Source organism: Trichosurus vulpecula, chromosome 2 (assembly GCF_011100635.1).
Source record: "Trichosurus vulpecula isolate mTriVul1 chromosome 2, mTriVul1.pri, whole genome shotgun sequence".
NCBI classification, from domain to species: domain Eukaryota; kingdom Metazoa; phylum Chordata; class Mammalia; order Diprotodontia; family Phalangeridae; genus Trichosurus; species Trichosurus vulpecula.
The window spans coordinates 134,169,989-134,190,804 of NC_050574.1; positions in this window are offsets into that span (position 1 = coordinate 134,169,989).

Below are 20,816 nucleotides of genomic sequence, written 5' to 3' on the forward strand. Positions count from 1 at the left end.
TTTCATCTTTGCATCCCCAGTGCCTAGAATAGAAATGTTTGTTGATTGATTAACTGGATATCATGCCTTTTATGTCTTTATCAAAGTCATGAATCAAAATATTTAACAGAAAAGGGCAAAGGACAGATCCCTGTGAGCATCCCTAGAGCTTCTTGTTTCTTTAATTTGACACTGACCACAGTAGTCAATATTTTTTGGATACCATTTTTTGGATACATTACAAAACCAACTGAGTCGTAATTCTGCCCATCCATCTTCTTCACAATGATATAATAAGAGATTTATCAGATAGAATGGGAAATCAAGATACTCTATGCCACAGCATTCTTCTAGTATACTAATTTTAAAAAGGAGCAAGGCGGAGGAAGGAAAACACCCATTTGTTAAGCACCAGGCACTGTGCAAAGCACTTTACAAATTTTAACTCATCTGATCCTCACAACAGCTCTGAGAGGCGGCAGGTGTTATTATTCTTGTTTTACAGGTGAAGAAACTGAGGCAGATAGAGTTTAAGTGACTTGCCCAGGATCACATAGTGTCTGAGTGTCTCAGGCTGGATATGAGCTTAGGTCTTCCTGACCCTAAGATTAACGTTCCATGCACTGCACCACCTAACTAACAAAAAAGGAAATGAATTCACTTGGGCATAACTTCTAAAGAAATGTAAATTATTTTCTGGATATCACTGCTCTCTTTCTAAGAACTTAGAAGCCTTCTTTCTGCTTAATAGCCCATTCTAAAATTTTGCTGGGGATAGATGTCAAGCTTTCCATCTTGTGGGCAACTAGATGGTGCCATGCTGGACATGGAATCAAGAAGACTTGAGTTCAAATCCAGCCTCAGACCCTGCTGTGTGACCCTGAGCATGTAAAAATCTGCAACATCAAAAGCAACTCTTTCAAATAGGACTCTAATTTTATAAATGTTTATCCTCAGACAATGCACACCAGACTCACTTTATGATGCAGCATTATAAAGACACTGACCCCACATGTTTGTTAGTAGCCTTTTCTGTGAAGACTCCAGAAACAACTTATACTATGTCCTGCAAAGACAAAAGCCTCTTTTTTAAGGTAAGACTGATCTTTCATTTGTCATTAGTTTCATTTTGAGGAAAACCTTTAGAATTTTCTGTTCCTCTCCAGAGAAGGAGGAGCCAGATGCAGAAAAAGATCACCCAAAGTCAAAGAGCATCATCAGCATCCATTTCAAAGCCAGGGCGATCTGGACAAATGGCCGACACATTCATCACAGAATACATGCATTCAAAGTTGCTATGTTATTTTAAGGAGATAATAATATACAGTAGTAGTTTCAGGAATGAATTTTGCTTCTCACCATTAATTTTTATTTTGGGTGCTTGTTTACACATTAGCCGAAGTTAAGCATAATTAGCAAACTAAATGTGCCACAGAAAAATGGCCTGAAGGCCAACAAAGCCAAGGTAGGAGATTTTTGAAGTGCCCCCATTTCAGATAGGCAGAAACAGCAGGGCCAGGCCCAGGGGTGGAGAGGCCCTGGGCAAATCCCATTACAAGGTTCTCCTTTTCAACCTTTCGATTCAGGGGAAAATCGAAATGAGATGAACACTGAGATTAAACTTGAAGGGGAAAAGAAAAATAACCGTTGACATCTATGTAGGTATGAGAGTTAAAAGGCATTTTCTATCAATTATCTTATTTGATTGTCCCATTGGTAGAAGAAAACACAGACACAGACTTTGAGAGCCAGAATGGAACTTAAAGTGACCTGGCACAATTCACCATTTTACAAATGACATAAGAATCATAAAAGCTGATCTTCATAACAGCACTCTAAGTTTTCCTTAAAATACATGATCTCATTTGAACCTCACAACAATCTTGTGAGGCTAGGAGGAAACAAGCATTTATCAAGTGCCTCCTATGTAGCAGGTACTATGCTAAGCACTTTACATTTGATCACAACAACCCTAGGCAGTGCTTGCTACTATCATTCCTGTTTTATAATTTAGGAAACTAAAGCAGAAGTTAAATGACTTGCCCAAGGTAACGGTCTAGTAAATGTCTGAGATTGGATTTAAACTCACGTCTTCCTGACTCTTCTGGAACACCACCCATTGTCCCACCTCACTGCCTCAGTACTGCAGGTATTATTATTTCCATTTTACAGATGAGGGACCTGAGACTAAGACAGTTACTAAATATCACAGACAAGATCTGGACTCATATCCAGTCCTCTATATCGCATTGCCTCTCAGTGATTCAGGAACTCAATGCTAATAGTTTAGGGATTTGCCTAAGGTCCACCAAAAGCAGTTGGGAAATTAGACTCCTGAGGGCTCCTGACTGGTCCCATTACTTGGTATATCACACTGCCTATTACTGTGGCACTCAAAAAAGTACAGCTAAAGGGAGATTCTTGGAAGGATTCGAGGATAAATCATGCCTTTCAGTATCGGGGGAAGGGTATATATGGATTGTATGTATGTGTATATGGGTACTTGTCACTATATAATAAGGAAATTGATTTCCAAGAAGCCACATAAAAATCAGTCTCTTTTCCTTATAAAAACCTTTGCAGGTAGATGGCAGAGCAAATCTCCTCTTCCCTTCACAGATTGTCCCATAAAGTCAGCTCCAGTCAGCCAGAAATAAGGTCCCCCTAGACCAATTGTCCCATTCTTTTGATCCTATCTGGTTTCTAAGAAGATCAATATTCAATAACAGGAAGGAAGGAAAAGCAACAACTCTTGTATGGGTTGCCTAAGAAAATATTTCTTCTCCCAGCCCTTTTATTTTATACATTCAAAAACATTATTCTGAAAGCGGGTCCATAGACTTTAGTATTAGACTGCCAAAAGGGTCCATGACACTATAAAGGGTAACAATCCCTGGTCTAGAATATAGGGGAAAGTCTTAGAAGATGAAGCATTCAGATAAAAGACAACCCTAGTCTAAATTCCTCATCTTATGGACTCTTCCACTTCATATGGGGCAGGAGGCCCTCAAGTCACAGAAGGTCAATTACTGTCTCCAAGCACCCGTATCATTAAGGCAACAAACACAACATCTATGATGTTTGTGATTATGCCTGTATAATTCTGTATTGCAGGATATAAGAGACTCTCCATATAGAAGGCAGAAGTAAAACATTTATTCAAACACCAAAGGATCAAATCCCAAAACCAATGACTCCAATTTGACGTAGCAATTATATCCCAAAACCAGTAAGTCCACTTCATCATAATAGCAAAGAACTTAAAGCACAATATCACAGCAGGGACCCAAGTCATCCTGTAACCTTCCCCGCTGCTGGGGCCTCCCCATTAACACTCACAAATCCTGACTGTCTTCTTGCCTGTGTTCTCTCCCCCTCAGTTCTCTGGTCTCTCTAGCTCCCTGGTTTCCACTCTCCACTCTGTACTTTCTCTGAAGCTCTGTTTACTTACTCCTTCTCCTTGGGCTGAATTCTGAATTCTGGCTTCTCTTCTGACTCCTGAATTCTCACTCCTCAATGGCTATCTTCTGGATATATATATTCTTTTTAGGGCCCCAGGGCTTCAGGCCTCTTGTGACCTAATTAGCAAAAGGGTGTTGTCCTGGAGCCTCCTGCCTAGTTAGTGAAAGAGTGTAGGCCTGGGACTTCTCACCTAGTAAGTAAAGGGTGTAGGCCTGCCTACAATAAAGCCTCTCCTAATCAAGCTTCCCTTAACTGGCTCCACCTGAGAGGCTTCTCTTAACTAGCTCCACCTGAGGTCTATTGAATGGGTGATTGGGGGGAGGGGGGAGGATCTTTAATCACATTAACACCACAGCACTAGGACATATAAAGTTGCTACAGAATTTCCCAGTGATGTGGTATGAACTCTTTGCTCACCTGGTAAGTTAGTTACCTGGGGTGAATGACCTGAGATAACTAGATAGGGAGCTCTCTAGTGAGCAGCAAGAGGTGAAGATCATATCTGGACTGGAGGCTGGGGACCAGTGAGGAGCTATTTGGATGTTCCTCTGGGCCCTGTCAATGAAAGGAGCCTTGTCTGAAGGGACTATTGCCTTACTAGACTACTGTCTACCTGAGAGAAGATGTCAGCCAGGTGGGAGAGGGGAGGTTGGGCATATCCCAGAAAAATAATCAGGGATAAGAACACCCAGAAGACTTTGCAAGAGGATGGAATCACATGTGGCTACAAGAGCTCTCACACACATGAAGACTTTTTTCCTAGGGAAAATCCCAAGGATTCTTAACCTCTTCAGTGTCATGGACACTTTTGGCAATCTAATGAAGCCTATGACCCCTTTTCAGAATAACAGTTTTCAATGCATAAAATAAGATGCATAGGATTGCAAAAGAAACCAATTATATTAAAATAAAGATGTAATTTTTTTCTCATTCAAGTTGGCAGATGCCCTTGAAACCCTGGTTAAGGACCCTTGTTCTAGAGTTATTCTTTGATCCAGTGTGATGATGATGCATGACACTCAGTCCTTCTATGGACCCAATTAACATCATCTTGGATATTTTCTATTTTTTCCTCTAGGAGGGGGCTGCTCCAGATAATATCATTGGTGAAGAAAAAGATATCTTATTCTGTGAAGAGAGTGTCATTGGCTATAGTAACAAGATGCGTTTTAAGTCTTTATTGTACCCACAATACTACCTGGCATGTGAAGATATAAATGAGACACCCACTCTAATTTTAAAGGAAAGGGATAAAACTGAGGAAGAATCTACAGTGTTCAAGATCCAGTATTGTGAGCAAATTGGCTCATAGAATAATAGAGGTTTAAGCCGGACAGAACCTTAAAAACAAGTTGGGATCCTTAACCACTAAAGGCCAATTAAAAATGTCTTTAATCAAAAAAAAATTATATGTTTCACATAACTGCACATGTATAGCTTATATCTGATTACTGTCTCAGACAGGGGGAGGGGAAAGGAGGGAAGGGAAGAAGGGCTAGAATTTGGAACTCAAAACTTTAAATAAAAATGTTAAAAATTTGGAAAAAATAGAAATTATAGTCAGTACCTCTGGAAAAATTGGGTAACAATATAGAGGAAAATATATTTAGATCTTTCTGTGTGACACCAGTTCTAGAAATGACAATTTTAATTCCAATTATATATAAATAGGAACAGGGATGCTAAGGAACTTATCCACGTTCACAGAGCTAGTAAATACTAGAATGGGAACTTGAACGAAGGTCTTCTGACTACAATTCCAACATTCTTCCTACTACAACATCCTTATCTCCCAAAGTTGGCATCGTCCATCTTTTGTCTTGAAGCTAGAATCCAGAATTGCCCAAAGCCTGAAGAAACTGAAGAGACCTAAAGAGACTCCCAAGCACTAAGAGAGTGAGCCTCTCCTCCCTCCCTCTCTCATTCATTCTGCCTGCCTTCACACAGGCACAAGGCATTCATCTCCAGAAATGAGAAGAAAGTCACATAACCAATTTGCTTTGGGACTCAGATTACATTCCAAAGTGATACTGTGGTGGAGAAGTAATCTAGACCACCAAGTCAGAAGGAAAGAAATGCTAAGTTTCTAAGAGAGATCACAAAGCTAGTATAAAGGCATATATTAGTGACAAGATTTAAACAAACCAGAGCTACTAGAATTCTCTCTGCGAAAAGCAGAGCCACTGGTAATTTTTTTTTTACTTGCCTTAATAATTATTTCATTTTTTAAAAGTTGGAGGAGACAATGATGGGAGATATTATTCTGGAAAGGACTGTGGTTTTTGTCCTTTGTTTTCAAAGAAGACCATGACACCAGAAGATAATGACATGACTTGCACTTGACTTGGATTAAAGTGAAAGAGGTCTGTGCAAAGTCACCAGCCTCACTTTCTCATCCATAGCCATCTGGGTCCAGTGGCCAGATGTAGATCAGGACTGGAGATGGTCCACCTCTGTACAGGATTATGACCAACAATAAGGAACCAGTTGCCAAAATAGAAATGACAGAAGCCTTGTAAGGAGGGACTACTACACTTTAGAATGTGTGACAGGTAAGCTAGGGAAAGTCAAGCGATGTCTTCCACAGAGGTGTCCCTCAGCAAAACTCCAGAATGCTAGGAAATCTTATTAAAATGTAATTGGGAAATGTTCAAAAAAATAAATAAAAATACACTAAAACATAATGTTAATTTGTGGTTTTCTAATTCAATATGCCATCTGTAGGAATCTGTTTCTATTTGAGCTTGACACTACTAATCTACCACACATCTGATTTTTTTTTCCTTCTCATATTCCATGCCCAACCCTCTGCCCACTGAGGAAAAAAAAACGGGGGAAAAAAGCCTTCATAACAAGTAGGTATAGTCAAGCAAAGCAGATTTCCTCACTATGTCCAATAATGTATATCTTGCACTGCATTTTGAGTCTATCACCTCTCTGTCAGGATGTGGGCAGGCAAAGAGCTTCATCTTCTGTCCTCTGGTACCTTAGTTTATCATTGAATTGATCAGAGTTCTCAAATCTTTCAAAGTTATTTTCCTTTACAATGTTGTTACTCTATAAATTATCTCAGTTCAACTTAGAGACTCCCAGATGTTACCCAAGGGGAAAATTCCTCATGGTATCTATATAGCAACTGAGGACAGAGTCATGATAGAGACTGCCAGCTCCTCTCATGTCAGCTTCTTCCTAGAATCTTTCTCTTCCTTTGGTGACCTGAAGAGAAGTTAGCAACACCCATCTTCTCTAGCAAAACTAGAACTCAGGATCTCTTGCTTTCACCAATTCCACTCTGCCCCTCATGCAGATACGGTCATTGATTTCCACCAATGAAGAGAACATTCAATAACAATGGCTTTGGAGCTTGGGTTACTTTCTATTATATTCAAGCCCTTCATTCTAGCTACTTGAAGAGCCTTTTAGATCCTGTCAAGAGAGGCATTGGAAATCTCAGCTTTATACCATCTATAAATTCAATAAGTATGTCATTTGTGACTTAATACAGAGTACTGATAAAAATGTTAAACAGAACAGGGAAACAGGCAAGAATACTGTTGCACAGCAGTAGATACCTCTCTCCATTCATCAACTGGTCATTCAACCAGTTCTGAATCAATCCAATTATACCATCATTCAGCCTGCATATCTCCATCTGATCCTAACCACACAAATATTTCGAGTAACTTTGTCTAACGGCTAGCTAAAATCCAAGTATGCTATTTATGGCACTTCTCTGATCTACCAGTCTTATGATGCTGTCAAAAAAGGAACTGAGGCCAGTCTATCATGACTGACAGTCGAACCTATCTCACAGGATTGTTCTGAGGCTTAATGAGATCATGTATATAAAGTATTTACGAACCTTAAAATGTTAAATAAATGTTAGTTACCATCGTCCTTCTTATAATTCCTACCTCTGTTGATCTTTACCCAAATGCTCTCATACTTCCCTACTCTGAGTTTATAGATTTCATCACATGAATACATACTCCTAATATATGTTACCCTCACTCTCTCCTTTCCTATTTCCTTTTACTATTATCACTGTTACGACTGCTACTGTAATCAATTGTAACAAGAATTTCTTGTCCTCAGTGGCTCTCATATGTTATTATTCGATTTTCCTGTAGTTGTGACAAAAATACGATTCCTTTCCCCCATTGCTTAATTTCACCAGGTTATAATCTAAACTTTTTCTACTACTGTTCATTTTCTTTTGAATTCACTTTTAGATAATCAGAATATCAATAAGCAAACATACTTGCATGATCAGCTTAAAAGTCTTTTCAAACCCTAACACTGAATGATTCTTTGATCCTATTTTCCTTACAAGTTTGGACACTGAACTTTGTAGTCCCAATTACATCTTGAGAATATTTATTTAAAAATCAGTTTGATATGGAAATATGTTATGCATGATTTCACATGTACAACCGCTATCATATTGCTTGCCTTCTCAGTAGGTAGGAGAGGAGCTGGAGAATTCCAAGAATCTGAAACTCAATTTTTTTAAAAAGGAACGTTAAAAACAAATAATAAAGTTTTAAAATGGGCAAAAAGAAAACATGCTCAAGTATGGCCAGAATGGAAATCAGAGCTTAGAAAGAACAGTGGACAAACTGTACTAGAGCCCCATGATTAAATGCTTAGTTCAAGTTGTTTTTCAGTTGTGTCCAACTCTTTGTAACCCCATTTGGGATTTTCTTGGCAGAGATACTAGAACAGTTTGCCGAAAACCATGTGATTAAAAATAGCTTCTTTCAAACTAAAACTGTCATATGACTGGCTCTTCAAAAAGTAGCCCCAGAAGCCTAAATAAATGCCAGGCTGAATAACCAGTGGGTGAGTTGGTGGGGGATGTGTTAGGGGGGAGCAGGGGAGAGGGAAAGGAAATACGAAAGAGTTGAAAACATTCTCTTCCTGGAATTCCTGGAGACTTGCAGTACAGCTGATGAAACCACACGTATGTATCCATAGAATGACCCAGGAACAACACAGTGCATCTGTGAGTAAAAAGTATCATGGTAAAAATGGAATGCTTATATATGCCCGAGGAGACACTGGGGAGTGATTGAAAGCATGAGTTTTCGACCCTCCAACATGAGGTTTCAACTGTGGACCCTGGATCTATTTTCTACCTACAGAGACAAATAAGAGCTTTTCCCTGCTCTCACCTATGGTTACGATGTATCCTGAAAAAACAGATACGGAAAATGGGCTAGTTGCTAACTCCTACGTGTAGAACAGAGAGCCCTGAAATTCCATTCAATTCAATCCAACAAACATTTATTAAATGCCTATTTTGCATAAGAGGGCAGCTAAATGGCTTAGAGGATAGAAGGCTGGGCCTGGAGTCTGGAGGAATTCCTCTGAGTTCAAATCTGACCTCAGACACTTCCTAGCTATGTGACCCTGGGCAAGTCGCTTACCCCTGTTTGCCTCAGTTTCCTCATCCGTATGTAAAGTGAGCTGGAGAAGAAAATGGCAAACCGTTTCAATATCCTTGCCAAGAAAACCCCAAATGAGATCACAAAGATTTGACACAACTGAACAACAAATTACGTGTGAGAGGCAGATAGGGAGGGAAGACAGGGGAGCTGGCCTTGAAGCCAGGAAGATTTAGGTTCAAGTCCAGCTTCTGCCACATCCTGGTTGTGTGACTCTGAGCTAACCCCTTAACCATTAGTGCTTTAGGCAACTCTTTTAAGATTCTAAATTGCACCAAAGTTGCCAACATGCATTGGTAGAGAGTTTACTCCCCTGGGAATTTCCCATGCCAATGAAATCGTAGGTCCAGTAGCAACCCCTACACCACTACGGGCAAAGCATCGTGTTAGACGCTGAAACTGGACTGCTGAGCTATCCTGTATCTCATCTGATCCTTGCAACAACCCTGGAAGACGAGTGCTGTTATCATCTCCATTCTACCTACAGATGAGGAAGTTGAGTCAAACCAGGTTAAGTGACTTGCCCAGAGTCACACAGCTAATCAGTATCCGAGGCCAGGTTTAAACTAAGGTTTTCCTGACTCCAAGTCCAGGGGTCTATTTATTGTACCACCAAGCATCTCATTCCTTCCCAAAACCAGTAATCTGAAAGGAAAACACATATGTTGTAGTCTAGAATACAATTATTGAATGAAATTGGAATTTAAAAGATACAGTGTTCTGACTCTTGGTGATTCCAAATTCCATGAAAAATGTGAAAATGTCCACTCTCCCATTTCCAGTCTTTAACCAGGTATTTCCCAGAACATGCAAGTGACCTTTCAGGAAAGCTCCATCCCATGTTCCACTTTCACAGTCAGTAGGGAAAAGGGAAGAAAGAGTCTTACCAACATCCATGCTGGCTCCCAGTAACATGGGAAGCAGCCATGGGGTCTGAAGCTATCTTGGTCTTTCAGGTTGGCTGCCTCCTGTGTCCCCCAGGACAATTTCTGTTCAGCTCCCTAGCCTCCCAGTTCTCCAACCTCCTAAACCTTCATGACTTGCATCTTCATTCCAACTCAGCCACCACACACGATACCCTTACAATGACCTCCACCCATAGCATTCCATCTCCATTACACAGAACTCCAAAATTCCTTTCTGACCACGGTTTCCTATCTTTCTCAGTGTCCTTTTGCTCCACTCCCCTTAAGCCTATTCTTACTCACTATACCCTTTAGCCCCTCCACCTCTTCCTCTTTTCCTAGTCCACTACCCCTGTTCTGGCCTCACTTCCCTTTCTTTAGTGTGGATCCTATGGTTGGTTTGTTCAACCAAACATTTATAAACTACCCTTAAATCCCTTACCCCCTTGTCCTACATTGGTGAATGAGTTCCCAGTGCATACAGGTCAGTCTCTTTGACTGGCTCCCCCTCTTGTTTCTCATCAAAATTGTTTGCATTTGTGTCATAAATACTTCACTCTTGAAAGTTTTCCATTCCTTTTGGGCCAACTTTCCTATGCAATTCTAGCCCACAGAATCCTATTCATCCTGTCTTTGAACCCTTTGATATCCATTCTCCCGAAATCTAGGGCATATTTCAGACTATGCTCAACTTTTCCCATCATTACAAATTCTAAGAGACAATAGTTACTTCCCTCCAAGACTGCCATCATTTCCACTTCAGTAACCAATTTCTACTTGTCAGTCAAAGTGAAGTCCAAAATAGCAGTTCCCATTTTCACTTCCTCCACCTTTTGAAGAACAAAATAGTCATTTTAATAAATCAAGAATTTACTAGAGCTCTGCTTTTGCTAAAGAGTTGGAGATGCCTAGATAATTAAAGTCCCCCATCACTGCCATATCATGAGTTAAACTAGGTTTACGATGTTTCCTAAATTCCTCATCCATTCTCTCTTCCCGTCCAAGTGGTCTGTACTATGTCCTCATGGCAGTGCTGCTTTTGTTTCTTACAGAATGACAGAAGTTAACAGTTGGGAATTCAGTGGCAATTTAGTCCAATCTACATACAAAGGGAGAATTCCCAACAATTGGTATGTTATACCCTTCACTGAACCAAATGTTTTCCACCTTGCTTCACCTTTAACCAAGTCCTGGATTTCCTCACAGGAGTAAATCTTAATAAGTAATACTGTCTCTACTATACTATACATAAAAATCCATTCTATTACAACAGAATAAGGTACACCCTTATCAGGGGTCCCTGCCCACACCAAGTCTCATTCATACTTACAAGGTCAAATATGCCTCATTGCTTGAGGATCTCTAAGCACACTTAATTGCCTTAATTTTGGAATTCCTATCTCTACTTTTATAGCTGGGTGTCTTCTTGAGCGTGATCTCCTATGAATTATTGTTCCTTTCTACTGATCTCCTGTCTATTCTATGCCTGATACTTTCAGCGACTGTGTGACCATGGTCTTAGAGTCAGAAAGAATTGGTTTAAGTCTCACCTCTAACATATACTGTCTATGTGAACCCTGGGCATATCACTTATCTGTCAATGCCCCAACTACTACTATCTACCTCAAAAAAATTTTTTTAAGTTACTTTAATGTATTTTTGTTACATTTTAAGTTCCAAACTGTCTCCTTCCCTCCCCACCTCACATTAGAGAAAGCCACCATTTGACACAGATAGCAAGATAGAGGTGCAAAACTATACTATGCATACTTCTATTTATCAGTTCTTTCTCTGGAGGTAGATTCCATCTTCCTTCATATATCCTTTATAGGAGATTTGAGTATTTATAGTACTCAAAGTACTTAGTCGTTCACAGCTGTTCTTCAAACAACTTTGCTGTTAACTGTACGCAACATTCTCTTGGTTCTGCTCATTGCACTCATCATTACTTCATCCAAGTCTTTCTATGTTTTTCTAAAATCAACCAGCTCACCTTTTCTTATAGCACAGCACTATTCCATCACAATCATATACCACAACTCGTTTAGCCATTCCCCAATTGATGGGCATCCGCTCAATTTCCTGTTCTTTGCCACCACAAAGACAGCTGCTATGAATATTTTAGAACATATAGGTTCTTTTCCTCTTTCCCTGATTACCTTGGGAAACATACCTAATAGTGGTATTGCTGGGTCAAAGGGTATACACAGTTTTATAACTCTTTAGACATAATTCAGCATTGCTCTTCAAAATGGTTGAATCAGTTCACAGTTCCACCAACAATGTATTAGAGTCCCAATTTTTCCACATCTCCTCCAACATTTGTCATTTTCACCTTCAATCATTTTAGCCAATTTGACAGGTGTGAGATATTTCAAAGTTGTTTTTAATTTGTATTTCTCTAATCAATAATGCTTTAGAACATTTTTATATGACCATATGTAGTTTTTATTTCTTCATTGAAAAACTGCCTGTTCATGTCCTTTAACCATTTGTCAATTGAGGAATAACTCATATTCTTATAAATTTGACAAATTTTTCTATGTATTTGAGATATGAGACCTTTATCTGAGAAACTGGCTACAAATTTTCCAAATTTCTACTTTCCTTCCAATCTTGGCTACATTGGTTTTATTTGTACAAAACCTTTTTGATTTAGTATAACCAAAATTATCCATTTTATATCTCACAATGCACTCTATATTTATTCATAAATTCTCCTATTCATAAGTCTGATAGGTAATACATTCCATGTTCCTCTAATTTTCTTACCATTTCTATCTATTGCACATATTCATTTTGACTTTATATTGGTAAATGGCATAAGATGTTGGTCTATACCCAATTTCTGCCAGACGATTTTCCAGTTTTCCCAATTTTTTTTTACTAAATAGGGAATTTTTATCCCAAAAGCTTGAATCTTTACATTTGTCAAATACAAAGTTACTATAATCATTTACTACTGTGTATTCTATATCTATTCTGCTCCACTGATTCACCTTTCTATTTCTTAGCCAGTACCAGATAATTTTGAGAATTACTGCCTTACAATATAGTTTAAGATCTGGTACTGCTAAATCTCTTTCTTTCACATTTTTTTCATTAATTCTTTTGATATTCTTGACCATTTGTTCTTTCAAATGATTTTTTTTTCTAGCTCAATAAAATAGTTTTTGGGTAATTTAGTTGGGATGGCATTGAATAAGATCAGTTTGGGCATTTTTAATATATTGGCTCTGCCCAACCACAAACAATTAATATTTCTCCAATTATTTAAATCTGACCTTATTTGTATAAATAGTGTTGAATAATTATGTTCATGTAGTTCCTAGATTTGTCTTGACAGGTATACTCCTAGGTATTTTATATTGTCTTCAGATTTTTTTTTTTTGAGGAGGGAAGACAGGGCAATTGGGGTTAAGTGACTTGCCCAAGGTCACACAGCTAGTAAGTGTGTCAAGTGTCAGAGGCCGAATTTGAACTCAGGTCCTCCTGACTCCAGGGCTCATGCTCTATTCACTGCACCACATAGCTCCCCCAATTGACAGATATTTTAAATGAAGCATCTCTTACTATCTTTTTGCAGGGTTTTGTTGGTGATATATAGAAACGCTGGCATTTATATGGGTTTATTTTACATCCTGCTACTTTGTTCAAATTACTGTTTCAATTAATTTTTTAGTTGACTCTAGGATTTTCCAAGTATGTCATCTATCTGAAAATTAATGTTTTAGTTAATAGACTGTTTTTGACACCAAATGTTGTGAAACCTTTATAACTTTTAGAAACCTATAAGAAAACTTTCTTTAATGCTTGAACAAAAATTATGAACTTATTTTGAAATTAAAATTTTTTTTAAAGAAATACTACAACTTGCAGAAAAGGTGCTGACATGCATTAGAAGAGAACTTCTGACTTCAAGGAACTTATGCAGTGAAATCACTCACCTGGTCTAAACTTTCTGTAGTATTGCATTTGGCAGACATAGGTAGATGGATGGATGGATGGATGGATGGATGAGAGATGCTCTTCTCTCTCTGCTCCCATTTTAAGTGCCTTTTTGCCATATTCATAAGCCTAGAAATGAACTGTATTGGACCTACTTAGGGGTATCACACTCCTGGCCAAGTATCTAGATTTTAAGCTGTGATCCAAAAGAAATCCTGGTCTGAGAACCACACCTTGTTCTCAAATGCCCTCTCCATAACCACTGACAAATGACTCCAGGTGACCTTTTTTTTTTTTTACTCTGTGCCATAACTGATCCTGGAAAGCCTTACCATCAATACAGATTAGTTAGGTGTTATGGTAATTAGGGTGGGACTTTTTTTTACTGTTTTCTCTTTTGGAATGCTGAGGTAATCAAGTACCATTGATGAGTTTTGCCTTTTAAATGTAATGGCAAGCAAAGTGGACTTTTTGTTGTCTTTTGTTTCTTTGATTGAATCAAGAGTCTTTGACCTGCTTAAGAAACAAGAAAGCCTAATTCACATAGGTTTGAATTGTTGCAACACACTTTGACCCTGAAGAAGTGTTTTTTTGGCCTTCGGGGGCACACTCATTGAAAGAGTGTTGGTGAGACTCTGGGTAGCCAGTGAAAGCTCTTCCCTTTGAAAAACCCAGATGTTGGTGCTTCTCTGGTAACTATGTATGTATTGCTATGGATAGACTGGTTTGTGTTATTTGCTGTTTATATAATGTATGCTTTTAATTTCTATTTGTATACTCTCTGAAGTTCAGGGTGCTGCCTTTTTCCCCTGAACTAAGTGAATTACACACACACATGTGTATATATACATATATGTGTGTATGTGTCTATATATATGTGTGTGTGTATGTGTTTTAATTAAAGTGAGATTGTTAACTCCTTAAGGTTGCTTTCCTTAGAAAAGCAAATCAAAGATCCTTTGCTAGCAGCCCTTCTGTGTGCCCTTGTTGATCTTTCAGCCCCACAACTGCTGCTAGCAATATTTTTGTTACATTAGGTCAAATTCCCTACTGCTAGAATCTCTGTAGTCTGTTCGTCAAATTGTTTGCATGTTGTCTCCCCCATTAGATTTTGAATTCCTTGAAAGCAAGGAGTGGTTTTTGCCTTTCTTTGTAGCCCCAGAGCTTAGCACAGTACCTGGCATGTAACAGGGCACTTAATACATGGTGTTGACTTAAATTCTGTTTGCCAATTGTTTGTCTGTTATATCAATTTTTTGTAGACAGTCATTCTGGAATCAAGAAGGTCCTTCTCAATTAGCAGTTGAAACTTCCTTCAATTCAGTCACCGAGGCCAGGGCTTCTTAAACTTTTTCCACTCACAACCCCTTCAGTGCATCCTAGGCCACTATTTGCTGAACCTTTTTACAAGACCTCTTCTTATGAGAGCTGAGTAGGAAAAAGGTTGTATTTTATGCCCTCTTCCAAACAGCTAGCAAGTAACAAGGCATCAGCCAATTGTGACAATACTGATGAAGAGAAAGAAAAAGAAAAGCTTTATGATATGAAAGCATCTGCTAAGCTAAATAATGTGAAACAGTATTTTGATATGACTAGTAGCATCAAAATGACATGTGTGTTGGTATGAAGTACCCCATTTACTTCTGGAAAAACCATCACCTCCAAACACCAAGAATCAAAATAAACTCTACTTTGAATAAAAGCCTACCAGGAGTGGGGAACTTGCTGCCTCTAGAAGACTCTGTGACATTCTAGGTCCTTGGGTGAGGCCTTTTGACTGCGGGTCCAAGTTTTACAGAACAAAACCTTTTATTAAAGAGATTTGTTCTATGAAGTTTGGATTTAGTGAAAGGGCCACACTTGAGGATGTAGAGGGCCACATTTGGCCTCAAGGTGCCTACCCAATGCCCATTGCAATATAAGATAGCCATTTCCCCAAAGGATGCTAATTTCGGAGCTGTCCAACTCAAAACACCAGCACTACTCCCAAGCAGAACATGCCTCAGGTTCTTTGTTAAAGTAGAACCCTCATTCTCCCAAAATGTCAAAATTCTGCTTGACCCTAGACTTCTTACTTCTTTTTATTAGCTTCTCAATCTGAGTTGATACTCTGATGCTGGCTCATGTTTCTGGCCCAAATCCTATCTTCCCCTAGCTTTAATCTTTGTCATCCTGTGCCACAACAGATCCCTTGCTTCGATGAGTCACTTGGCATCTGGCCCTTGCCTGGGCAAAGATGTCCAACCTATGGCCCCTCCTTGCTCCCTAGATTAATAAGCCTCATCATCCTGTTCTCTGAGGGATACTATCCAACCCCCAAAATCCAGGTTATAAATTAAGAACTTTTTAGCTTATAACAGTACTAGGATGTTCTGAAAATATTAAGAATCAAGAATTAGGTAAATACTTCTTTTATAAAAGAAAATTTTATAAATTTTGTTTTGTAAGTAAAATATTTATTTCCTTATTTCCTGACTTTTTAGAAGTCTCAGCTACAATCTCAACATCCGCAAGAAGTTTTCCCCAGTCCTCCTTAATGCTAGTGCCTTCCCTCTGAGATTATCTTCAATCCATCCTGTATTTATCTTGGTTGTAAACAGTTGTTCATGTTGTCTCTAGATTAGACTGTAAGTTCCTTAAGAGCAGGACCTGGTTTTTTTTTCTTTGTATTCTCAGAGCTTAAAGATACAAATCTTGCCATATAGAAGGCACTTAATAAACACTAGTGACTTAAATTTTGTTTGCCAATTGTTTATCAGTCACAACAATGTATTTGCTATTATGCCTACTTTAGTTGCATTGTTTTTTGAGTGAAACTTCATAACTTCAAAATTATAAAACTACTTGAGTACCACTTTTTCTTAAAGCTGTTCTGTCATTTTATAAATCTGAAGTTACTAGTGTGGCAAAGCATTTAATAAAACATCTCATGTTATACTGAGTCATAAAAGTTGGAAATATGTGGGGTAAATGATTGATAATTAATTGAATGAAATAACATTGAAAAATATGTGGCAAATCAGAATTGGTTGAATGGCCAGATTAAAAACCATTAATGATCTGGTATCAACTTGGAAGAGGATCCCCAGTGGAGAGCAAACCTCCAGTGGGGGCCCCAGGTGTCTGCACTTGGCCCTTTGATGTTTAAAATTTTTATCAATTACTTGGACAATGGCCTAAATAACCTGCTTATCAAATCTGCAAATGACACAAAGCTGGATAGCTAACACTGGATGACGGTCAGGATTCAAAGAGATCCTAACTGGCTACAACATTAGTGCAAACTGAAGAAGACAAAATGTGATAGGGACAAAATGTTAAGTCTTACACTTTAGTTTAAAAAATAGAAGAGGCATGATTAGATATGAGTTTTTTCGAAAAAAATTGGGGCATTTCAGTGGATTTAATACAAGTCGACAATGTGATACAACAGCCAAAGGAGCTAATTTGATCTTGGGCTATATCATGAGTCAAAGCTTACAGGAATAAGAAGCTGATATCACTGTACTCTACCCTGATAAGACCATGTATCAATTCTGGACATTACACTTTAGGAAGGGCATGATAAGATGGAGTGTAACCAGAGAGAGAAGGATCTCCAGCCTATATCATATAAAGATCAAATAAAGGAACCGGTGGAGAAAAAATTAAAGGGTTCATGGTAGCTATGTGCAAGTATTTGAAAGGCTATTAAGTGGAATAGGAATTAGACTTGTTCTATCTGGCCTGGGAAGGCAAACAGGAACAATGGGGTGGAAGTGGCCACGAGGCCAATTTAGGTTTGATGGCCAGAAACACTTCTGACAGTCACAGCTGTCCAGCATAAAATGAATGTGCTGCTGTGGGAGGTCCTGGATTTCCCCTCTTTGAAACTAAATGGCCACTTCTTGTGGATGAATTATTTTGTTCCTTAATTTTTTTTAAAAAACCCATTATTTCATCAGTGTGGGATCTCCCTCACACGTAAAGTGAGAGTCTTCATCATATGCTGCGGCCAAAAAAAAAAAATCAATACTAGGCAACCAATGTTTTTGTGATAGTCTCAGGCAAATATCTTCACCTAGTAACAAAGGCTGAAGCATCATCTCTAGCAAGCTATGACTAAAATCAGAGCCTTAGCAATTGTGGTGTCCAGGACGAGGTACAGGAAATGTACCCTCAAGTTAGTAAGTTAATCAACATTGAGCAAATGCTTATTATGTACCAGGCAGTTAGGCAGGGCAGTGGCTAACCTCTGGGCTTGTACTCAGGAAGACCTGAATTCGAATCCAGCCTCAGACATTTACTAGATTAAGATCCTGGGCAAGTCATTTAACCTCTATTGCCTCAGTTTCCTCAACTGTAAAATGGGGATAATAATAGCACCTACTCACAGGGTTGCTGTGAGGATCAAATGATATATTTGTAAAAAATGTTTGACACAGTACCTGGCCCAAGGCAGCTTTCATTGCCCTTCTGGGCCTGGCTCCTTACTTCCAGACTTCAAAAACATGTTTCTGCTGTTGTCTCACCCTGAAATTTTCCTTAATGCTTGGGGCCTCTTCACCCTGGAACATCTAACCACCCCTGCAGTCTTCTCAACCTGGAACATCCCTCCACACAGCCAGCTCCCCTTCTTCTATTGGTGAATTCTTTCCGGAGCATCCCCTTTCAGACCACTTCCTTGTCCTATTCCCTTCCTGGTCTGATTACTCACTTCCAAACTTCAAAAACATCCAAGTACCTTCATCTCCCTACTCTCCAACTTCCTGCTTTTTCAGCTCCCCTCTGTATGTTTTCTCCCCCCACCAGAATGTAAGCTTCTTGAGGGTAGGACCTCTTTATTTTTTTTGGTTTTTTTTTTGGTAGGACCTCTTTATGCTTGTATTTGTATCCCCAGAGTTTAACACAGTAAGTGACACACAGTAAGTGCTTCCTTCCTTCCTACTCAGAGAGCTGCAGATAGTGAAATGCAAAAACGAGATAATGGGGACCTAGTGGGTATATAACAGAAGAGAGAGTATCCATGAATCAACATAAGGGAGAGGGCATACTGCAGTATGTGAACTACATCACCAAAAAGCCTTTAACAACTCATCATTTTTGCCCACCAGGTCAGCTCTAAGTTTTCCCCTCTGGCTGCACCTCTTAGTACCTGTTGAGGCACTGGAGATTAAAGGTGCACTCAATCTCAAGATCCAGTTTACTTCAACCTCCACCTTATTCTACCTAGCCCTGAATAAACTGTGAATAATAGAGGCCCATGCAGCCAATGTCACCATTCAGCCTTCCCCACAACACCCTGGTCCTTGATGTAACTCTCCCACAAACTGACTCTAAGCAGACTGACTGGTCAAAAGGGCTCATCAGAAAGGTAAGTGGGAAGCGTTACTTACAAAAAAGGCCTCACTTATGGTGATGAATTCTCAAAGAATCATACAACTCATTATCATGCACTTCAATCATAAAAACTTGGAACACCTCCAGAGCACTGCGAGTAAAAACAATGCTTAACTTACCAGTCATTATATTTTAATAGATTGAACCTCACCATTGCCTACATTCCAAGATACTAAAATTAGAAGGCTGATGCCCTCAAGATCATCAACTCATTCACCTAATGGATTAGCCAGCTACTCTACAGACTAAATTCTGTCATCACTCAGTCTCAACTAGACCTATTAGACCTGATCTACAAGCAAAAGATTAAAAAATGCCTATATACAAACCCAGTGGTCTGCATTCTATGAAGATACACTTGAAGGAGAGTCAGTGTCTGATGGGTTCCTGTACCTCCATTCTTACTTGTATGTTTTTCCCAGCAAAGTTCAATGGGAAATATCCCCAACTTTGTCATGATAGCCTAGTGGCAGATCCACACAGTCCTATCCAAGACCTCAAACACTATCACTTTGGACTACTGGTGGTACGTCCAGTCCTTTGAGATATATACCAGGGAGATTTAGCTCATAGACAAGTAACATTGCTACAACCCCTGTCAATGTCCCTCTGCAAAGCAAGAGTCCTGTACTGACATAATCCATACCCTAAGTGACCATCACATATATATTTCTTTTGAAAAAAGACTATACTGATAGAGCAATACAGTATCATGTGAAGAAAGCCTTGGATATATGTACTGAAAGAATTGAGAATATGCGGCCCAGGATAATGTGGTTATCTTTTGCAACTGTGTATTCTTACAATTAATCTTGTCTGAACTTACAACTCTGAGCGCCTCACCTTCACTTCTGACCGCTGTAGACTAAAAGCTAACCTGTCAATCAGGTACGGTACTAGAACACCAGTATCACAGTATTTTGCCCAGAGTATAAGGAATAAATAAGGACATCTTCATAATTAGTTATCACCCTTTGGGTCTCTACAGCTCTTGAAACAAAGTTCACGAACCTTTGAAAATCTGCAAGGATATTTTACAAACCCAAGACACAGGACATACAAAGTCTAGGAGGGATTTTCTATTCATCACCTTATATAGGATTATGCTTTCATATCAATGCCCAGAAGTCCAATGTGGTAAACATAAGTGCCCTGGAATCTGGTAGAGTCAGTAAGCTATCAACAGTAAGGAGTATTGGTCTTGGTGGTAATGGCATTAAAGGCTCTGTAGTAATAACAGAATTTTGACTTCCTGCCCTTCTTTTTAGCAAATAGTTTCAGGACTCTGACAGAAGACACAGAGGGCTAAGTCCATTCTACCACCCTTTTTCTAAAATTCCTGCAAAACTAAAGTTTCTGGCATAGCCAATGAATAGACCTAGTTAACTGAAATTGGTGCTTCTGCACAATTATATTACTTATGTAGGAATATGTTTTAAAAAGATTTTTTTTGGCCTCATCTACACTCAAAGAGGCAAGATGGAATAGCAGACAGTTAGGAAAATTTGGGTTCAAATCCCAAGTGATATGCCAAGAATCACATAGTTTGTGTCAGAATCAGAACTTAAAACTAGTTCTCTTTCTACTGGAGAAGAATGCATAAGATCTGCCCAAAAATGAAATGAATTTCCTCAGAAGCACTGCATTCACTTTTTAAGAAGAAACTGGATACACAAGCATGTATCAGGAATACTCT